This window comes from Aptenodytes patagonicus, chromosome 6 (genome assembly GCF_965638725.1).
Source record: "Aptenodytes patagonicus chromosome 6, bAptPat1.pri.cur, whole genome shotgun sequence".
In the NCBI taxonomy this organism is placed as follows: domain Eukaryota; kingdom Metazoa; phylum Chordata; class Aves; order Sphenisciformes; family Spheniscidae; genus Aptenodytes; species Aptenodytes patagonicus.
Genome location: NC_134954.1, coordinates 44,599,149 through 44,612,372, shown reverse-complemented (window position 1 = coordinate 44,612,372; position 13,224 = coordinate 44,599,149). Strand labels below are relative to the sequence as shown.

The 13,224-nt window shown below is 43.4% G+C and overlaps 1 protein-coding gene across 2 annotated transcripts in view; it reads right to left on the bottom strand.

Annotated features, from left to right (window-relative positions):
* Positions 1-13,224, bottom strand: part of SPATS2L (spermatogenesis associated serine rich 2 like) — a 152,036-nt gene that overhangs the window by 125,259 nt on the left and 13,553 nt on the right. For both annotated transcript variants that reach the window (XM_076342320.1, XM_076342321.1), the window contains exon 2: positions 12,661-12,750. The gene's annotated coding sequence lies outside the window, so the exon portion shown is untranslated. The remainder of the gene's footprint in view (positions 1-12,660; positions 12,751-13,224) is intronic.

Here is a 13,224-nt window from a genome sequence, read left to right as displayed (position 1 = left end):
AGTTGTACCACAGTACACTGCAAAAATTCAGATACCTTGTGTAAGCCCATGCAACAAAAAATTTTCTGCTGTCATCAAGTCCTTGCAGGAAACAGCAACTTACTGGGTGACCCGTTAAGCACACCCTGTACCCTAACAATTCCCTACTGGTTTCAATACAGTGTCAGATGCATCAATCATACCAACAGTTCTCACATCAGGATAATATATAACGCTTAAAATTGAATCATTTTGGCCATAATAAAAATCATTCAACTCTAGTGTTATCAGTACCAGCACTTCTTTTAACTACTCGATTAAGTCCCAGCAATTAGCCATTATATCATTCATTTCAAAGAACAATTTTCAAGGGCAAAATTTTGCTTTTCTATCTGAATCTACAATAATTATTAAAGCTTTAATAATTCTTAGATGCTAATGTCACCTGTTTAAGACAACCAACATTTGCTAGGTAACAGACACAACAGAGTTCATTGTGCTGCTGCAGAATTGGGACACAAACTCAGTATTAAGGCGATCTCAGGCAGTTCCAGCTATCATAAGCTTCAAGAACAACAATTCCTGTATTTTAAGACATTTGTATGCAAAAGTCATGCTAAAGTCTCACAAATCACTAGACTTCACCCCATCCTTCTCATGAAAATTAATAAAAATCATACTGCATATGGCAATGCTATACTGAGAACTGGGAACATGCAGAAAAAAATGTTGGTTCAAAAAGCATCAGTCTGATTTAATTTTTGCATTAGTAAGTAAGATGTCGTGGTCCCGGGATGCACCTATGAAATACTATTCCAGCAAAAGCAAATATTGAGGCTGATGAGATTAAATTTCAAGAAATCCCCAGCCACCATTGCCAAGGCGTTCCAGGAAATGTAGGTATTGATTTCAGAATGAGTGAGTTTATGGATCAAAAAGCTTTTGCTTCCTTTACCCAATTCTTTTGTAAAGGTTAAAGGTTAATTTCAACCCAAGCACAAATCCACTGCAGCCACAGTACCTAGCCAGAGTCCTATATCGGGGGCAGACTTACTAGGGAAGATTTGAGAAGGCTGTCCCTTCCCTCTCAGCTCCTGTCACATGGGGCACATACTCCTAGAACACTTGGTGGACATGCTACAGTGACAATACACAGCTCTTTTATGCCTGTATCTACATCACAGCCACATCAACCAATGTAGTTATACTGGGGAAGCCATCTGCTGGATGGACCCCTGTGGTAGTGGCCCCTCCACAGCCACACAGATATCCAGTTCCTTTCCTCCCCAAAGAGAGTGTTTGTGTGTATCCACAATCAACAGATTCACCTGTCTCACGTGTCATCAGGAGCTGAGCACCCTCCTCTTCAAAAGAATTGCCCAGCTGGTATTCATGGCTGTTTGATCTTTGCATTCAAGAGTGAGGCATCAAACATTATGGTCTCCAAGACAAGTCTGAAGTATGCCAACATGCCAGGGTGCCTTAAAGCAACTCCATACGGCACAGTGCAGAAGCAAAGCCTCTCCCTCAGGTGTATGCAGAGCCCTGCTGTGGACAGAGTGCTGACACTGCACGTCAGTGAGGAAAACACACTGCAGAGCAGGACTGAAATCACTGCGTGACCTTGGAAGAGCCTGGCATCCCCGGGGAGATGCACAGCAGGAGCACATCTCCCACAGAGGGATATATTTGGAACTCTAAATACAACCTAATGTGAAGACATTATAATACATTTCTTATTTACAGCTACTAGGAACTTGCTTGTATCTCTGAAATCTCATGGGTCTGTTCTTCCGTCAGCCTTGCAGGACGGCTAGGAGCACTTTCCTAAAATACTAGAAAACCAGTAGGAGCAAGCCAAACTAAAAGAGGTTTTTGATACAGACCACTGGTTAATCATTTGCCCATTAAATGAAACATGTAAACAAAGCTTCATAGCAAAGATGTTTGTTAGGGAGCATTTATCAGCTCTTTGATGTTTGTCATCTGAAAAGTTCTTTCATTCTTCCAAATCATATATTGATGCTAATTTTGTTACATTCAGCTCCAGCAATATGATCTTGTACTATAAAGCAGCAGCAGTGCTTATGCAAGAAAAGGAAATTAAGAGTGGGGTCAAAGGCAGATGTATGTCTGTTATAAGCTTTGTCAAAAACATGCATGTCCTGACAGATGCTGTGAGTTGAGTGGTAATTACATATCAAGCTGAGATAATAGCTCGGTAAGCCTGTGTAAAGTGACCTGGTGATCCCACCTGCACAAGGTCTTAACAAGCAAGTTCCTTTTTATTACTACCCCATAGAGTGAAACTGATGATGGACTTGGACTCACTGTGGTTACTGTACTTTGATGTATCTCTATAAATTCGGTGCCTGACTTTCAGCAGCAGTTCTGCTTTTTCTGTCACTTAAAAAGACCCACACTTATTGACTTTAGGAATACTGCATTTGAAAAAAAAAGAGATAAATGTTTAGACATAATGGTCATGACTAAAGATTAATTATTTTTTTTTTTTAAATTCAGTGGCTGAACTGCAAATGTGTGTATGAGTGAGGAAGACATTTAGTAGTGGTCTATCAAGAGGATAGCTTAAAAAATGCCACCCAATATTCAGGATCAAATAAATAAGTTTAGTTCAAAGATGAGCTTAAAATAACACATAGTTGTCATTGATGCAAAAAGTTGGAATGTGCTCTCTAAAAATGTTAACTATATAGTTCAACTTAAAATTCTTCTGCCTGCCCTAGCAAAGACTGCAAGGTAAGGTCCTTTTCAGTTACAATGCTGACTGTGCCAGTATGACAGATGTTTCCTGTCCCATTGGCTCTGTTAGTGCTTCACTCAATTTCTATGTTTCCAACAAGTATTGGCTAACTAATAGGTTTTAATCCTTCTCACTCGTGCTATTGCCTCTCTATCAGGCCAGCACAGATACCTCCAAATTAGCTCGGAGCATTAACATTCCAGATTCTTCATCTTTTGCACAAAACCCATGCATCATATTTTCTTCTGTGAGTTTGCAGAGATGGTTTAAAGAGGTTTTTCTGTTTGACATACCATGCTTGTATCAAGACCTCCATACTTTCAGATCTCCACTACTTGCTTCAATTTTTCCTATTTCCCACTTCCATTTTCCAAATATGCTGTTGGAATTGTCACCAGGAGGGAGGATAGAGGGAAAAAAAAACCCAAACCATAACTAAGTGCTGAGCTCACTTTACCATATGTGAAATTGCAGCTAGAAGCCAAGGCATTTTTTTGTATCATCTAATCTATTGCAGAAGATGCCAGAAAATGGAGGAGCCAAGGACTTAGCAGGTAGTAGGCCAATATGCAAGCACTGAAGGCCTATTCCAGCTGTCAGCAAAAGCATTGGAAAGACTGGATCAGGGCCTAAGGTTTTTAAATCTGAAGCTGGAAGGGTCTTGCCACAAGAAGAAAAAACTTGTTCATGCTACAACATAATCAACTCTATTTCAACACTAACAGTAATCTTTTTTAATTACTCCCAATGTAAACTGCCTCTTGAGACAATGACGTTTGCTGCCCATGGACAAAAGTTGTGGTAACCTGAGAATATTTAAAAGCATGGAATATGTAGCTCTGTGTGTTTATCCATCAGATCACACAACAGACTTAATGACCATGGGCATATTTTAGATGACTTGGATGGGTCCTATAATTTTGGGGGAAATAGAGCTTGGGGACCCCTTCCAACACAGATTTTTACAGCTCTTTATTCAGCAATACTTTTTGTAATGTTATTGTGTTTGAATAAAGGGACAGACAATCACAGAGCAACGTTACCGACCAGTAAGTAAAATTATGCACGTGTACATGTTTGCAGGACCCAGGCCTTACGGCACATCTAGAAAAATACATAACAGATCCCCATACAATGGGTTAGATTCTCACATGGCAAAAATTGGTGCAGCTTTGTCAGAAGCGCTCATCAGGTGTTCCTTTATGCTCTCGACTCTCTCTCTAAGTAACATTACTGCCATTTAAGATGGGTTACAAGGTTACCAAAAGAGTCAATCAGCTTTGGTTTTATGTTTTTGGCAATTTAGGGGAATATGACAAGGTCGCAGCCTGCTACAGTAAACAATTAAAATGAGTAAAGGGGCAGCACTGTGCTTATGAATACATGACCTGTCTATTAGAACTATACCCACCTACTGAAATGAGGGAATGTTTTTGCTCAGTTGAATAGGGGCACTGGAAGGCAACAAGCAGAAAGGCAGATAACAGCCCAATAAGTAACAACCCAACAAACACCAAAAGAGAGTAGCTCAGCCACTGTCTGTGAGTTACACAGCTGTACAATCTGCATTTCACAGAGCAAGATCCTAGAGATGAAAAATCACACTGAACCTACTGAAAGGTCCTGTTGGAAAGACAGAGTTAAGTTGTCAGCAAATGCTCCTGAGGAGGATCCTAAAGGACTATCTCTCCTCAGCCAGAGGCTGGGTTAGGTACCTCAGGCCTGCATGGATCAGACAGCAAGATGCACCAGTTGAGGGGACACACTGAGGAGAACAGTTTACATGACACATCGGATAAATCCTCAGATCCCCCCATCAACTTGTCCCTCTGTCCTGCTCCCAGTCTAGCTTCCAGGGTTCCTTCTGCATTGCTTTAAATGTATGTGCCGGGCTGAGTTTTTAAATGTCTCAATGCCTTTTCTATTCCCACCCCCTCCCCAAAATTTCGGAGAACTCATTCCCACCTGCCTCACCACATGACTTTTTGCTTCTTGATATAGAAGCTGTGCATCTCGAGAGGTTCAACACAAGGTCTACACACCTAACACAACCCGTACTTCATTTCAGCATTCAGTCACCTTCACCCATTTCTATCTGTGCTAGTGAGGACGGGTGAACTCTCACGGTTTACAGAGGGAGCCAGAGGCGGGCAGGAAAGCAGGACCCTCCACCCCTTGTCCAGGGGCTGCAGGGCCTGCGCTAGTCCAGAACCAGTCACACCACCACATTACCTATACCTGTTGTTATACAAAAAAATAAAAGGACAGGAGCTTTCCACATGGAAAAATGAGAGCTGGGATTCACTTAACAGAAAGATGTGAGTAAAAAGCACTAGCAGAAAACCCACATGCTGGCTGCTGCTAACACCTGTCAGCACCACTGCAATAACATTTGTTTCACACATGTCCTGGCTTGGCAGGCACCTGATATACATTTTCACACTTTGTATCAGCTTTCTACACACTTGTTCTCTAGCATATTGTTCATACATCAGATAGCACTGAAAAATAAGACGACAGTGGTAAGTGACATAACTAGGTTATTGCACAGGACAAAACTCTTGCTCTGAAGTACACCTGCATCAAAACACGATAACCTTGAGGTAACATATGAATTAATGACATGGCAATTTTATTTTTAAAGGCCATTAACCTGTTAATAACTATAAGCCTATTTAATTTCCAGATTTCTCCCTACTGCACTGTAATAATAAGCTCTGCCTGTTTAATTAAAAATGGTAACAAGTAACTATGACTCCACTTGTCTCAACAGAATTGCACTCATTTCTAGCAGTCCTAGATTTGGCCCAGAAGCCACCAAACTCAGTTGTCCCATTTTCTGAGGTGCCAAGGTAGGTCAGACCTGTACCAGAACCCTCTATTTTTAATAAATGACCTTACAGTGAGCTGGCCTCCAATTACAAGAAGTGGCCAAAACTATTCTTCCAAGGCACGTATTTACTTACCCTGAAGGATGCAGTGGTGGTAAGAATGCTTTGTATCATTTGCAGCTACGTAGGCAAGAATGATGGACTGACGAGCAGGCAACGATACTTCTGGCTAGTCTCTTAACTGAAGTTAACCTTGCTTTTCTGTGACCACTATAGGTTTATCACTGAAGTAGTGCCGTTAAACACTTACGGACTTCGGCTTATTTGCAGACACTAAAAAGTATTATTTAATTGCATTATGGCAGAAGCATAAGTCAGATAACATACATAATATGGGACCACACTCCTCATAGAAATGATGATCTAAACAGACAAAAGGTTAAGGGAAACAGAGCATCTGAGAAGCAAAATTATATATCCATGATAAGTCCACTGCAAAGTTTGTAACACTACCTAGGTATTTTGGCTTTCAGTTCCTGTTCTACCGTGTGAGTTCATGCTTTTCTCCAGAACTGTAAGTTTTACACTACAGACAGGTAGGGATGTTAAGATTTTCCAGAGGCGTCTCTCCAGTGTTAAAAAAGGGCATTCCCAGGTAACATTTAAGCTATACATGAGATAGCAATAACTAAGTTACTATGATTGATAATGCAAGACAGGAAATATTAGCAACTGTTTGTTATGCAACAGTCCCTTTCTTAACAAGTAGCTCTTAAAGGAGGCTCCATATCTGCATATGGGGTGGTCAGTGGAGCAGTGCAGAGACACCGGAGATCACAAAAGCAGCAGCTGTACACCTTGAGTGTAAGAACCCTGACAACCCCCACACGTAAAGAGATGTGGAAAAGATTATTGAAAAACATCCAGATGGACTCCCAGAGAATGATGTGATTTGAGCCTACCAGGGGAGGTGCCTCGCTCAACCTGCTGTTTACAAACAGAGAAGGACTGGTGGGAGATGTGGTGGTCGGAGGCTGTCTTGGGCTTAGCGACCATGAAATGATAGAATTCTCCATTCTTGGTGAAGTAAGGAGGGGGGGCAGCAAAACCGCAACCATGGACTTCCAGAGGGCGGACTTTGGCCTGTTCAGGACGCTGGTTGAGAGAGTCCTTTGGGAGACGGTCCTGAAGGGCAAAGGGGTCCAGGAAGGCTGGACGATCTTCAAGAAGGAAGTCTTAAAGGCACAGGAGCAGGCTGTCCCCATACGCCATAAGAAGAATGGGCGGGGAAGACGACCGGCCTGGCTGAACGGGGAGCTCTTGCTGGGACTCAGGAAAAAAAGGAGAGTTTACCACTTGTGGAAGAAGGGGCAGGCGACTCAAGAAGAGTACAGGCATCTCGTTAGGTCATGCAGAGAGGAAATGAGAAAGGCAAAAGCCCAGCTAGAACGCAATCTGGCCGCTGTCGTTAGAGACAACAAAAAAAGTTTTTACAAATATATTAATGACAAAAAGAGAGCCAAGGAAAATCTCCATCCTTTATTGGATGCGCGGGGGGGACATTGTCACCGAGGATGAGGAAAAGGCTGAGGAACTTAATGCCTTCTTTGCCTCAGTCTTCAACAGTCAGACCAGTTATCCTCAGGGTATTCAGCCCCCTGAGCTGGAAGACAGGGACAGCGGGCAGGATAAATCCCCCGTAATCCAAGAGGAAGCAGTCAATGACCTGCTACGCCACCTGGATGCTCACAAGTCTATGGGGCCAGATGGGATCCACCCGAGAGTGCTGAGGGAGCTGGCGGAGGAGCTCGCCAAGCCACTCTCCATCATTTATCAGCAGTCCTGGTTAATGGGGGAGGTCCCAGATGACTGGAGGCTTGCCAATGTGACACCCACCTACAAGAAGGGCCGGAAGGAGGATCCGGGGAACTACAGGCCTGTCAGCCTGACCTCGGTGCCGGGGAAGATTATGGAGCGGTTCATCTTGAGGGTGCTCACAAGGCATGTGCAGGACAACCAGGGGATCAGGCCCAGCCAGCACGGGTTCATGAAAGGCAGGTCCTGCTTGACCAACCTGATCTCCTTCTATGACCAGGTGACCCGCCTAGTGGATGAAGGAAAGGCTGTGGATGTGGTCTACCTGGACTTCAGTAAGGCCTTTGACACTGTCTCCCACAGCATTCTCCTCGAGAAGCTGGCAGCTCACGGCTTAGACAGGTGTACTCTGCGCTGGGTCAAAAACTGGCTGGACGGCCGGGCCCAGAGAGTTGTGGTGAATGGAGTTACATCCAGTTGGCGGCCGGTCACGAGCGGTGTTCCCCAGGGCTCAGTTTTGGGGCTGGTCTTGTTTAATGTCTTTATCAATGATCTGGATGCGGGGATTGAGTGCACCCTCAGTAAGTTTGCAGACGACACCAAGTTGGGTGGGAGTGTTGATCTGCTCGAGGGTAGGAAGGCTCTGCAGAGGGACCTGGACAGGCTGGATCGATGGGCCCAGGCCAACTGTATGAGATTCAACAAGGCCAAGTGCCGGGTCCTGCACTTCGGCCACAACAACCCCATGCAGCGCTACAGGCTTGGGGAAGAGTGGCTGGAAAGCTGCCTGGTGGAAAAGGACCTGGGGGTGCTGGTCGACAGCCGGCTGAATGTGAACTGCCAGTGTGCCCAGGTGGCCAAGAAGGCCAATGGCATCCTGGCCTGTATCAGAAATAGTGTGGCCAGCAGAAGTAGGGAAGTGATCGTGTCCCTGTACTTGGCACTGGTGAGGCCGCACCTCGAATACTGTGTTCAGTTTTGGGCCCCTCACTACAAGAAGGACGTTGAGGTGCTGGAGCGTGTCCAGAGAAGGGCAATGAAGCTGGTGAGGGGTCTGGAGAACAAGTCTTATGAGGAGCGGCTGAGGGAACTGGGGCTGTTTAGCTTGGAGAAAAGGAGGCTGAGGGGAGACCTCATCGCTCTCTACAACCACCTGAAAGGAGGTTGTAGCGAGGTGGGTGTTGGTCTCTTCTCCCAAGTAACAAGCGATAGGACGAGAGGAAATGGCCTCAAGTTGCGCCAGGGGAGGTTTAGATTGGACATGAGGAAAAATGTCTTTACTGAAAGAGTGGTGAAACATTGGAACAGGCTGCCCAGGGAAGTGGTTGAGTCACCATCCCTGGAAGTATTTAAAAGACGTGTAGATGAGGCACTTAGGGACATGGTTTAGTGGGCATGGTGGTGTTGGGTTGACGGTTGGACTCGATGATCTTAGAGGTCTTTTCCAACCTTAATGATTCTATGATTCTATGATGTAGGCAGGCAACTTGGAAAGGTCTTCAATTGTATGAGTTTCTGCAGATCAGCTAGTTACTGGGCACTCACAGATGCATCAGCAGGCAGCAAACAACTCCTTAGCTCCACAGAGTAGCCTGATCTGAGCTTTAGGGAAGATTACAAGCCACCAACTCTGGGGAGAGTTTACCACTGACCACTGAAAACAATGCCCCTCCACCAGCTGGATGGACATTCCTGTCAGTGCTAGCAGGGAAATTTTTCTCATGTGTTTCTGCCATTGTGAATCAGGTTATTCTCATATGAAACAGGTCTGGAAATTCAGAGAGCTGGCACCCCTATAAACTCACATCTCTAGCATGGGGAACAGCCCAGAAGATTTAGACACTTGTGTGGAGCGTGCAGTAGATGTTTATAGCAAATTTTGTTACTCTTTCAGCTTTCCTGTCTGAGGTCATAGCTAAGGCGTTTTTGTAAAGCAAGCAGAATAACCTCATCTATGAGAGAAACCTTTATTGTGCCATTTTCCCAAGTGACTGTGCTCGCTGCAGGTATCTCTAAAACAGTGTGCAGTTATACCTCAATCATTAGCCCACTTGTTTTGTTACAGCAGCAGAGCTCAATGAACGAAAGCGTTGGTATGGCCAAGAGAAAGAGAAGGGGATGAGTACATAGTGGGACACACGAGAGGGAAGAGAGGATTCACCTCGATGGAGAATTGGGCAGAAAAGCCTGGGTCCATCAGTCTGTTCCCCTCCAGAGGCACAGAACCAGGAGTGCAGAACAGAAATTGGATGATACTTCACAGGCCTCACTATAGGGAAGAAATCTATATGTGCACTGCTAGAATGCTGTATATTAGTGGATTAAACACAGTTGGTAAGTTAATAGTTTACATATTCCTCTACGACGCTGAGACCAACAGACTCTCACTTGGGTATAACTGATAGTAAAGCTTGCAACTTTCAAAAGTCTGTTAATTATTAGCAAAATCTTCTGGTAACAGTAGGGAAGTTCTGAAAACATCTTGCCTGGGGAGATAATGGAGTTATTTGAGAATAAGAAAGGCAAACGACTACAAACCATGATATAAGCAGGTATCAGCCCACTGTGAGGTGGGAGGGATGGCCTGTCAGACTCCAAAGTTCTTTCAGAGCCCTGTTTTCCAATGAGTGCATGTTTCAGGATATGGACCTATTCCCACAACACACAGGTCTTTTCTATACACCACCACACATTATCTCACAACCCGGCCTTCAGACAAACAAAAAGACTGACCTGACTCAGTCACTGAATTGGTATGAGAGCGCACTAATTTGCCAAGCCATGTGACAAAGTTTAGCCCTCTGCTACAAAGCATCTCCCGATAGCTCAAGGAGTTCTCTCTGTTTTGAGTTAAACAGTTGATTCCCAAAAGAAATGGGACTGTAACAGTCACAATGTAGGAGTAATTTTTTGTGCATGTAGGCTGACATCTTGTGTAACTTATAAATTTATTAGCAGATTTCAAACAAAGTTGACAGAGGAATGGGCAATTCAGAAATAATTAAGAGAAAACAGGCAGCTAGATAGAGGACGCTATCTTCAGCATCTAGGTGAGGGAACGGCTTTTGTTAGACATCAGAGACCATAGTTGGAAGACTACTCTTATAAATTTTGCAACTGTAAAAAAGTCAAAAGTTTTCATAAATCATGAAGCAGAAATCTATAGAAACCAGATTTCTTACTTCAGTTGCTCATTTTGTCCTGAAGGAAGAGAGAAGTTCAAAGCTTTTCTTGATGGGATACTATTCCCACATTGATTTATCAGTGGTACATAAATCCTATTACTGTATCACAGCACATGTGAAATGTGGGACTAAATGCTTCCCTGACTAAGTGACTGAATGGTAAGTGATTGAATACAGCCTTTTGCTTAAGAAGCTAAGAGGTTACTTTGGTACAGACACTGGGGCAGATAAAGGTTATTTAAGCATTCTTGGCACCAGCTTCTTTCTCCCTTGAATTCTTCTTTTAACTCAGTTTTCATTTTAACCTTGCCCTTCACCTTTATGGAATTTCATTGAGTTAATAAAGCAGAAAGTGTTTTCTTTGCTGTCTGTGGTAATGAAACCTGTTGGCTTTGCTTGCTCTGAGATGTAGGTGTGTCACTAACAGAAGAGCTTGCTGCCAGCATGACAGTTGATAGCACCGTCAGTATAACTAGAATCATGTTCCATAAATGTGTGACCCTGGCATCATATAAAGGCATCTAATTATAATAGAGGGCTGCGTGTTTTATAGAAATAGAAGTTCTACAAGCAAGAGGAAAACAGGAGCATTTCATGAAGGGCTGGGTAAAGGATATTTTGCTGATTTTCACCTGATACTATGTATTTTCAGTGCTGTAAGTGCCATGTACCCTTCAGACTGAAATTTATGCACCTCAAGCTTGGCTGAAAACATGTCAGAGCCCTGCTGGCCTTCTGCCTGACTGAGGTGTTGTGGTGGAACAAGCAATCTGTCCCTTGAAGCACAAGGGGGAGGTTGTCATTCTACAGTCTTATTAATGTAAGATTTTTCATTTAATTTCAGGGTTATAAAGAGATATTGGGGAAAGACTTTCAGGTCTCAAACTAGAGTTTATGGATCTGATGCACACATTGTCATTTTTCTAGTGTCAGGGTAAAACTTACAGATGATGATGAAAAGCAAAAATACTATGCTTTCTCCTGGTACTCACACATCTCCATTCTCCTCTAAGTCAGAAGATGCCAGTCACAACCCCAGGCCTGCAAAGTCACCCCGGAGAATTTCCTGTGAGGAAAGGGTGCCTGCCTTGTTGGGTCCTGACTGAGTGCAAAGACATTGCCTTTGCAGAATCTGTGTTCTGTACTTAATGAGATGAAACTTGACACATAGTAATGCAGGTCACTAAAGAAAATAAAAAGGCTTTTTTCACCCAGGTTTATCCCAGCCTGAGAAAGGATGTGAGCTGTAATATGTTTCCACTGGACACATTTGAATTAAACATGTTAGCTTTCCTTTTCCAAACACCTGATGAATCCAACATGGCCACATATTGCACACTCCTTTGGTAATTAAACTCCTGTAAGGTTGTCTCATGAATCCGATGCTTTGTGGAAAAAGACTGTGCTTTGTTGCAGATGGAGAGAGGACTGAGCACAGATAGGTAGCTGTTCACGCACTGGCTCAGCTGAGACTTTAAAAATATTTAGTGTCCTTTGTTGTCTACCAAAATGTTAATTTCCTTTTGCCTATCTGCACTGTTAATGTGGAAAGTAAATTTCAAAAAACAGTAGGATTTTTTGTCATTTTTATTGCTTATATGAAAACTGAGCTATCTAATTATTATGTAAGAGTATTTTTATAGCCTGTAGAAGGAAGCATAGGGAAACAGCTCTGTTTTCCTTTGAAATTACCCTTCCTTATAAAAATAAATGACAGTGTGGTAACCTCCTCTGCTACCTGACCTATGGCTAGACCATGCTATGTTACAAATGCAGCCATATAAGCACAATTGGTCTGATCAAAATTCAACAGAAAACCTCACCTGTAAATCCAGACATCCATGGCTCTGGAAACTCTTTCTGTTACTAGCACCTTAGCACAGGATTAGAATAGATGCTGGCTTTCAGGTAAAATACGGTATTTTGCACTAACAAAAACATACTCAAAGCACTTGGTTATTGGGATGAAAAGGATACAGAATTGTAAAGTGAATCAGGCTACAGGGATTTTTGCTGCAGGTACCAAAATTAACACCAAATGACGTAAAAGACTACCCTGCACTGAAAGGCACTTATATCACCTTACCTGACTGGTGTCTAGCATCAGGGAAGAGAAGCAAGTTTGGGGGCCGAGTCAGAGCAGAAACCTCCTCCACAGAATCCAAACTACAGTCACCTAGGGAGAAGAGTTCATAATGTTAGGTGGATGTCCATGAGTACCATTTGGTGAGTCTGTCCAAAGACGCTCATGCTTCTGAATACACCAGTCAGACCTGAAACAGCAGTGTCACCATGGTACCACGTAGTTGCATTGTTAACCCAACTGCTACCTGTACAAATGAGAGAGAGTCTGAGTGAGGACTTTCAGTCTGACTAGACAAAAAGACGTGAAGGAGAGAAAGGTGAATGGATCCTTGAAAGCCTTACAGTATGTAGCAATCAAACCATGATTGAAGCCCACACAAGAGCTCTCTTCAATGAGAAGAGTTCAAAAGAGGGACAATATATCCTGAGCATTTAACACTAGCAAAGCGCACAGCTAGGTCAAGAGCAAGCAACCTATCAATGCTGCATTAGGGCAATCTGTAGTAGAACTTTTATTCTGACATACCAAGTGTCAGCATTGCAGAGAAACACCTGCCCTGGACAA